The sequence below is a fragment of the Falco naumanni genome, chromosome 3 (genome assembly GCF_017639655.2).
Source record: "Falco naumanni isolate bFalNau1 chromosome 3, bFalNau1.pat, whole genome shotgun sequence".
NCBI lineage: Eukaryota > Metazoa > Chordata > Aves > Falconiformes > Falconidae > Falco > Falco naumanni.
This window is the reverse complement of record NC_054056.1, coordinates 64,581,176-64,590,651: the sequence shown is the minus strand read 5'-3', so window position 1 is coordinate 64,590,651 and position 9,476 is coordinate 64,581,176.

Sequence of the window (9,476 nt, the reverse complement as noted above, 5' to 3'; positions counted from 1 at the left end):
TTTAAAAGTTTGACGTGTCGGGGAGCGATAGATGTGCTTGTTGTTTCTTGTGACAGCCGCCTCAGAGCCACAGTCAACCGCCATCTTCAAAGTATCACCGAAGGAAGAATAAATAGGAATTTGTATATCACCGGTAAAATCACCCCAGTGCTAACAATTCACAGGTTGAACAACATCCAATGGATACCTCCGTCTGAGTCAATGGGAGGTTAATCATTGCTTCACTGGTAAATGTCTGCAATAGCCCTGCAAAAATGAACAAACGTTTATTGTGAAATTTCTTCTTGTGTGGCTCAGCTCCTTTAAAGACCAGATTTTCTAGCTAGCCTAAATAATGATGGCTCTCAGACATGGCTGTTTATGGTCTTATTTCCAGGCTTGGGATGCCTCATCTTCATTCCCATGTCCAAGCTTGCAGCTACGAGCTGGGAACTCTTGCCTTGTCGTGTCCAGCCCTCCCAAATGCATTCCTCATCAGCCTTCTAGGGCTCTCAAGAGCACCCCAAAACTGACTGGAGATGCTGTTTTCTCACACCGCTTCTTGATCATACTTTCTTTCTTGCTGTCAAGCAGAAACATTTGACTTGCCTTTCCTTCTGGAAAAAAACCAACATCCAAAACCAAACAAAAAAGCCCACCCCACCCCATTTTTTCTCTTACCAGTGCTGAAATTCCTTAAGCAACAACTGTTATTAAAACCCCTGATACTTGGCTAAGCCCGCCAGCCGATCCTGGTGATAAATGGCCCTCAAGATGTGTGACTAGCACTAAACAAACCGGTCTACATCTTTCACCATGTTCCTGGGTGTGTGGCTGCCCTTAAATTCCTCAACACAGCGAATCTGTGTTTGCAACATTACATGAATTTACTTGACCCCCAAAAGACAAAGCTATGCTCTTTGATGAAGGTAGGCTTCTTCCATTTGTATTGCCGGTCCCAAATCACTGGGCGGGGAGCACTGGTCTGCCAGAAACCCTAGGGGCTCTGCAAGGGAAGATTTCTCAACACAAGCAGTGTTCTTTCTCAGTAGCCTTTGATTGTCCATTTCTAGTTGCTTTGGGTTGTGATTCTCCAAGCAGCTGAACCACTGGTTTCTTACCACCAAAGGGAGAAGTGCACTTAGGTCCTGTTTCATGGGAGATGACTCCTATGGACACAGACTTTGAGCTTAGCGAAATTATTGTGAGGTCCTACTGAGGTCTCATATTCTATCTGAGGAGGTTACTGTAGTTCCACTGAAAAATATATAATTGCTGTAAGAAAATATGGACCATCATAGCCAGTATCAACACAGGCTGGGGGATGAAGGGATTGAGGGCAGCCCTGTGGAGATGGACATGAGAGCGCTGGTGGATGAAAAACTGGACATGAGCCGGCGGCGTGCGCTCGCAGCCCAGGCAGCCAAACATACCCTGGGCTGCACCAGAAGAAGCGTGGCCAGCGGGTCGAGGGAGGCGGTTCGGCCCCTCTGCCCCGCTCTGGTGAGACCCCACCGCAGCGCTGTTCCAGCTCTGGGGCCTCGGCACTGGAAGGGACAGGGACCTGCTGGGGCGGGTCCGGAGGAGGGACACAAACCTGGTCAGAGGGCTGGAACACCTCTCCTGTGAGGGAAAGCTGGGGCAGCTGAGGCTGCTCAGCCTGGAGAAGGGAAGGCTCCGGGGAGACCTTATTGTGGCCTTCCAGTGCCTAAAGGGGGCTTGTAAGGGAGATGGGGACAGGCCCTTCAGTAGGGCCTGTTGCGATAGCACAAGGGATTATGGTTTTAAACTAAAACAGGGTAGATTTAGACAATATAAGGAATACATTTTTTAAATAAGGGTGGTGAAACACTGGAAGATGTTTCCCAGAGCGGGGTGGTAGGTGCCCCATCCATGAAAGCATTCAAGGTCAGGCTGGATGGGGCTCTGAGCAACCTGATCTGGTTGAAGATGGCCCTGCTCATTGCAGGTGGGTTGGACTAGATGATCTTTGAAGGCACCTTCCAACCCAAACCGTTCAACGATTATATGATCATGAAAAGTGTAATTTTGCTGGAAATATTTCTGTATTCCTTTTTTTCCCCCATGTAAATTGAGAAAATCAAGCACAATTATATGATAGATTTAAATCTGAAATATTCTGGTATTATTCGATTAACAGTTGTTTGTTTTTTTAAAACCTCTGTCCTCCTCCTTGCCATTCATTTCCCTTCCTCTCCCCCCCCCCCCCCCCCCCCCCCCCAGTTTTAAATAACAAAACATTGTCTCATTTACTTGAAATTTATCTGGAATCTCCTCTTCCCTCCCTCCCCCCCCGCCCAAGATATAAAAGAGCAAAATTTTGTCACAAGTTATCCAATTTTCATAATGAAAATAGTGTTTTTATACCCCAGCCTGTTATACTTTATTGTTAGAAATACAGGGAGCAATTCAGGTACCTAAAGAAATGTGCCCTGTGCCATCTTGAACATCTCAGGGTATTGGGGTATCTATACATAACTAACATTAAAGTGGGAGCCATGAAACCTGCATCCTTCTGAAGCAGCAGCTGAAGGGCAGGCAGTGCCCTTCCACATCTAAAACAGCACTAGCGACATGAATTGCATCCATAGGAAGTAACAGTGGGATTCACCTCTCCGCCCCGTAGATGTCTGTGCTGAGATGTCCTTTGTACCGAATGGGGTGAGGGAGGCTTAGATGCATCTCTCAGGCGTGAGTTTTCTCAGCGTAAAGCATCTGGGTTAAGGCAGAGGAGGAATATGACCCTGCCAATGCCTATTTCTCCGCATTCACCACAATGATCTGATTTATCCAGCTAAGGTTAGGTGAGATGAGTCTTATCCTAGGTGATGTGTTTTCTCTTTGTTAGATGATACCAGCATATAAAGACAGCACAGGGTTGACACTATGCAAAATATGTATGAAATATGCACAGAATCCTGTTCTGCTGAATGACATGGAAGACAGTTTCATTTTCCTGTGTCCCTTCCTACTTTTGCTGTCAGGAGAAGCCAAGTCTGCCCTGATTCAAACACAGATGACCTCATCCCGTAATTTTTTCTTAGCTAAATCTCATGGTAAACACAGTGGTCATCTGCCTTTTACACACAGCTATGATGGTCTCATGGAAAGGCTGGTGGAGAGGTTTCTTATTTGCCCTGACCTCGCCATCCTCACCAGCGCATGGATAAGTTGCAGACACCAGAGTACTATAACCAATGTATTTCCCCACCCAGGTATGGTACCACATTGAAACCAGTAACAACGTGCAATGTGTTAGCCTAACAAATACCAAGGAAACTCTGAAAGGAGCAGGAACATTGCTTGGAATTTCTGAATTGCAAAAGGCCACTTTTTGTGCAGAAACATTGTTTTCAGGTAAGCTACAAGTGGCTGTTTTTTGAGAAAGAACATTGCTTTCAGTTGAGTTACAAGTAGCCATATTTTGTCTCAGGAAAGAGAAATACTGGCAATTTTTGTACTCTTAGGTTGCTGAATTGATCAGCACGGCAGATGCCTAACCAGACAATTTTTTTTCTCCTCTTAACTCTCCTTTTTTAGTAGTCATTTATCTTTTAAATCACGAGGAGACTGCAAGGTGTTCTGCTTAGCACTGAAGCCCTCCATATTGTGGATCTTGCACTTTTCCAGTACTTTAACTTCAGGCTTTCGGCCGTTTATGCTGTCTGAAGCATGACAAGTGCAGGCAGCCCTCCTGCCCAGCTCTGGCTCTTCACATGAGCATTTCAGCAGTTTGCTTCTGCTGTTATCTCTGAATCCCTGAAGGCAACATGCTTAGCTGTGGTGTCCCCGAGTTACTGCATGCAGTGCTCCAGTATATGCTTTGATTTCTATTAACTGGCTAAGAGCAGAAATCCTTTCCTGCATCCAGCTTTGCAGGCTGGAGGCTCCAGCGTTTCCCCACTGTGCACCAGCAAGCTTCGACGAGCCCTTTTACTGCCTTGCTGGCAGAGAGGATCACACATATGCTTTGCATTGAGCTGGCTGGGTCAGAGGGTTAGCTCATCCACGCCTGCCCACGGTCTGTGCAAGCTCAGCTGTTTATGTCTGCATTGCTCCCAGGAACCTTTCCAGCAGCAAAGCCATCTGGGACAAGGCAGTGTGGGGTTAAATGTGCGTTTTGGGAGATAGATGTAGGAGGCAGCAGAAAACCGTTGAATCAGCAAAGTTGCTTGCAAGGGGAGGGTGTAAACAGGATTATTAGGATCATTAGAAAATGTCCATCATTGCTAAGTTTTAGGGGTTTTGGGTTTTTTTTTTGTTTGTTTGTACAAGCTAAAGGACTGCCATCGCTTCAGCCTGTGTTATAATTCAGACAACTGAGAGAAAGCCAAGCCCTGATGTGGTTTCCCAGGTCTTCTAAGCACGCTGTTTGGCATCCGGCCAAAGAGCTCGAGTGCTGCCAAACTTGTTCATAGGTGGGAGAAAGCTCAAACATCCAATACCCCGTCCGTACCGGAAGAGGCAAATAATACTAAAATTAAAATTATTATTTTTTAATAGTTGAAATAACGCCTGAAAGGATAGATGTTTTTCCTAGGTGGTGTGGCTGTAGCGAGTTTTGGTACCGGCAGAGGGAAGTGTTTGCCCAGAAGACGCAGGCGCGGCGTGAGGGGCAGCCCGGGCGGCTGGCGCCGGCGCTGGGCGGCGAAGGGGAGCGGGAGGCTCGCCACCAGCCCCGAGCGTGTCACTTCAGCTGTAACTGGAGCTACTGTTTGACACTGCCTAAAAAGGCGCGATATATCAGAGCCGTGCCAATTCATTTCGAATCACGGGGAATGGGGCTTCAGAACATTCAGAATAGGCTCCACGTGGAGCTCTACCACTTTGAATGAGTCACCTGCATGTACTGTGAGACATGCTGAATATTACTTATTCAGGCTTGGAAAAAAGTTTACCTGTTTTTTTACAAGGCTTTTCCACTATTTCATGTCTCTTATTTTGAAGAATTAAACCAAATTATCGACTGAATAACGGGCCATTCTAAATAAATCATTTGAGATTACTCTAGCCCCCACCTCTTGCTGTCTGAGAAAGAAACAGAGAAGAGCTCTCTGAATAGGTTAAAAAAAAAGTTTTAAACTTCTGCAAGAACAGTAGAAAGTCAATTACAAGTGTCCTAAGGAGGTACTGCCAAAGTAAATGGAGTCTTTTTTAGAATACAGATATTCTTTAAGCCAAGACTGATGCTGAACATGAGCAGAGAGGAGGACTGCTGGCATGCTGAAAGGCTGTACAAGGCACTTGTGAGCGAGTGCAGCATAAATGAGGACTTTCTTTTTCTTGGGGAAGGAACAGATGAAGAGGAAGAACAAAGTTACCACTGTGATTTAATAGCGTTTTATAGCCACCTCTTGCTTGATCCTGAATTTTTCCTCTGTTTAGAACAGTGTTTGTTACTTTCTCATCGATGTCTTGTGGTGGGGAGGATCTCATGCAGAGGAAGGATCTTTCTTATAGATGTCATGCAGAGAGGAGATCAACACTGAGTTGTTACTACTCATGTTGGGATGTCGACAAATTCTGTGTAGAAGGACTGGCATGAAAGGTAGATAAATTGCCCTGTTAGCCTATTTTAAGTAGCTTACCTGTTATTTCCAAACCAGATGTGGGAAGTTGCACAAAAAAACACTTTCATCTTTTTAACAATTAGGAATACAAGCTGTACTACCTTTGACACCTAATTTTTAGGTGGCATCCTGCCAGCCACTTTAGTTTGTTACTGACTGTGAGATACAATTAATAATGTGTGGACTGATGAAGAAGAAACTAGATTAACACAAAAGGTAGGCCCTCAGGAAAAATTAAATTACATTTTTCAAAAGAGTGTAACAGAGAATCTCTCTACCTTTTATTACACTTTTTACACTTTTTACCATTTGTTACACTTTTCACCAGAACATACCTATAACTTTTATATTTGTTAACTCTTATGATGATGTTCTGCTGCATGTAATGCTCTCTGGGTTTCTTCTCAATTTCCTGAATAAATGGCTGGGGAATTATATTATATGATCCCATTCTGTCATGCCAGTTACAGCAGAAATATTTCACCAATATATTTTGGTGGCATTTTTCAAATAACTTGGTAAGGGTACCTAGAAAGGTTTCATTCCCCTGGATTCACATGGAAGACTGCTCCACAAGTGAATGTGAGAATGATTGGGTTTTCTACTTCTCATCTTTCATCTAGGACATGGGACTTATTATCACAGTTGTCCTAGAATTCTGCCACACTACATATAGATGGATATATGGTCACAAATGGCAATCAGCATCACCCACTAATGACTTTGATGATCAAGACCAGGGTTTTGACAGAGTAGAATAAAAATGTGAGTCAGTGGAAGCTGAGAGCATGGAGTATGCTTTTGCAGCATGCTAAAGGCACTCATGGGCTGATTCTGCCCAGACTAGAATCCATTGTCGTCATCTACATTGAGCCAAACAAACTGTACTATTCTAACAAGAGATTATCAGACAACACACTGTGGCTAGATACCTGCAATGGCCCAAAACCCAGGAGCTGAATTACTCCCTTTTTCATCATTAATTCTACATGGCAAGCTAGGAAAAAGGACTATTTTTTTGGCCTGTGTCTAAAATTTTGTACTATTTCTATATGGTTTATTGTCATCATAGTTATCAACATACACAAATTTTGTACATAAATATTAATATTCCACAGAAATAAAAGTCCATTAAGTGTTTTCAAATAGTATTATTAGCTACCTTCAAATTACTCTTTTGTATTTATCATCAAGACCTGGGTGTCATTAGTATCAGTTTGTGAAATCAGTTACCATATATTGTTTTATCCCGGTGCAAAGAACATGTGCCATTTTTGTTGCCAAAAGAATTTACTAAAATTCCTATCAATGTGCCATTAATACTAAAGAAATCTGGCTTTTTTTCAAAAGCAGGGTGTCACACATCTGTCTGCTATTCACAATAATCATGCTATCAGCAGCTCCTTCCCTCAGTCAGTAATATTTCTTGGATTATAACCTAATAACACTACTGTGAGTTCAGCAGAAAGCTTGGATTAGTTGATGAGAAGCTCAACATGAGCTGGCAATGTGTTTGCAGCCCAGAAAGCCACCTGTATCCTGGGCATGTAGTGATAGGACAGGAGGAAATGGCTTTAAACTGAAAGAGGGTAGGTTTAGACTAGGTATTAGAAAGAAATTCTTTACTGTGAGGGTGGTGAGACACTGGACCAGACTGCCCAGAGAAGCTGTGGATGCCCCATCCCTGGAAGTGTTCAAGGCCAGGCTGGATGGGGCTTTGAGCAACCTGGTCTAGTGGAAGGTGTCCCCGCCCATGGCAGGGGCATTGGAACTAGATGATCTTTAAGGTCCCTTCCAACCCAAACCATTCTATGATTCTATGACATTTTTTAATCTAGAATTTCCTTGCAACATACCTCTCATTTTGAGCATACTCTGATATGGAACCCCTTTAATTTATTCATGAGTGCTTTATAATGTCAAGCTTAGTTATTAAAGAATGCAGGAAGGCATTTTCTGTACCATGTACCTATGTTTCTATCCCCCAAGTGCCTGGGACATCTGCCATTGGTATGAATTCTGAAGTATGCTGTCGTTTTGTGATTATGCTGCTGAAAAATGATACAATTTTTGCAGATTCAGTTCCTGTAGATTGCACTACCAAAGCTCATTCCTTCCTCCTTGTCATCCTTTTTTTGACCTTCCTTGTCAATATTCAAGTAAAATATAGCTCTGCCCCAAACGACTTGAAGTCTAGTTCAAACATACACATAAAAAAATACAAAACCAGATGGCAGAGGTAGGCAACTAATGCCGATCATAAGCTTTTGCAAATTAGCTTTTCTTTAAGGATGAATTCGAAGCGAGAGAACACAGCTGCTCGGCACTCCAGGCTTGGGGTGGGATGGAAGAAGACAGGAAAGTGAGAAACCCTTAAAGATATTGGCAAAGGGAGTGGGAGTAGTAAGACGCAAGGAGTCAGAGTCAGAGCCATGAAGACCTGGAGGGTGAGCCTGGCCTCAGTGGAGAGGGAGAGAAGGAACCCTTGGAGGAATAAAAGAGAAGCTCAAGGCAGGGAGAGCCCATCTTAGCTCAGACATTCAGCCTGCTTTGCCCTGAAATGGAAGAAATCCACCATGCTGGAAACTTTTATCCTTTGGCTGTCAAATAGCTTGGGGAGGGGTGGGGGTAGGCTTGGTTAATCAGGAAATGATCCCTAACTGGTGTTTAGTCCAGTCCAAATAACCTCTCACTGCTACATGCATAGGCAAGAAAAAAAGAAGGAATCAACTCCTGTAGTTCAAGCTACAGAAATACAATCTGGAAAAGCCCTGCTGAGGCCGTATAGCAGGAATTAATCCAAAAATCTCCCAAAACCAAGGAAAACTATCTGGGCAAATTCTTTAGATCAGAAGTTGTTGCTCTGTCAGCTGCTGACCTCTCCTGTGCTGCAGCACAAGACACAGTTTAGGATCTTGTAGTTTAAGTGCTGCATCATTGATTTTCCTCAACAAAGAATGAAGAAAAGGAGGAATGGAAAAACATGATTTTAAAAACTGTAGTGGAATTCAGTTAAATATGTTAAAATAGCTTACAAGGTCTACAGGTTAAAAATTTATTAAGATACAAAAAAAATAAATCCCACAGGGAGGGCCAGAAGGGGAATTAGCAAACTGTCACATCTCCTGGCTCACTTCACTAGTATATCCCTTTCTACTTTATCTGGGTTTTTTTGATATTGTAAAAAAGCGTAAGTTCTCCATGCCCAAATGGAGGTTTGTAAAGTACCTTGCACTTTGTGGACCTGTGTTTCACCTCTGTCTGCTGCTCTCTAAACGTCATTCTAGATCATTTGTGCATGGGGGTCTTGTGTCACCCTCTCGGATTGTGGCTGGAAACTGCCAGCTTATGACAACTGATGACATTCTTTAAGAGCCAGCTGAAGACAAAGTGGAAAACCCAGCTGTGTCCATGTGTAAATTCTAACTAAGGCATGTGTCATTGATAAACTTTGCTATTGGGGTGCTCTGTTATACTTTATTTATATCAAGTTAAAATCTGAAAGAATGTCACTTTGGCTGCATTTCAAAACGTGAAAGCTGAGCATATGTGGATTCATTGAAAGGGAAATTAGTCACTCTTATTGCTTTAAAGAATTCAATCACTTTAAAATCCCTGCAACATCAATATGCCTCCCCATGAAATAAATGCCCCAGAGGATTTCTGGTTTTGAACATTGTCTTAATGCAACTGTCTAACTACTAAAGCACAGTTCACCTACTGAAGTATGGAAAAGCATCTGGAAGTATTGTTCAATCAAAACATCTGAACAGACTTGGAATCAGCACAGTGTTTACATTTTTGTCAGTTATCTCCAAATGCTTGTTGCTAGCAGGAGCAGTCTTTTTCCAGGCAGCCTCACGTGTCATACAGTACTGGAAAAAGCTCATGAGGAGACCTGCTGTC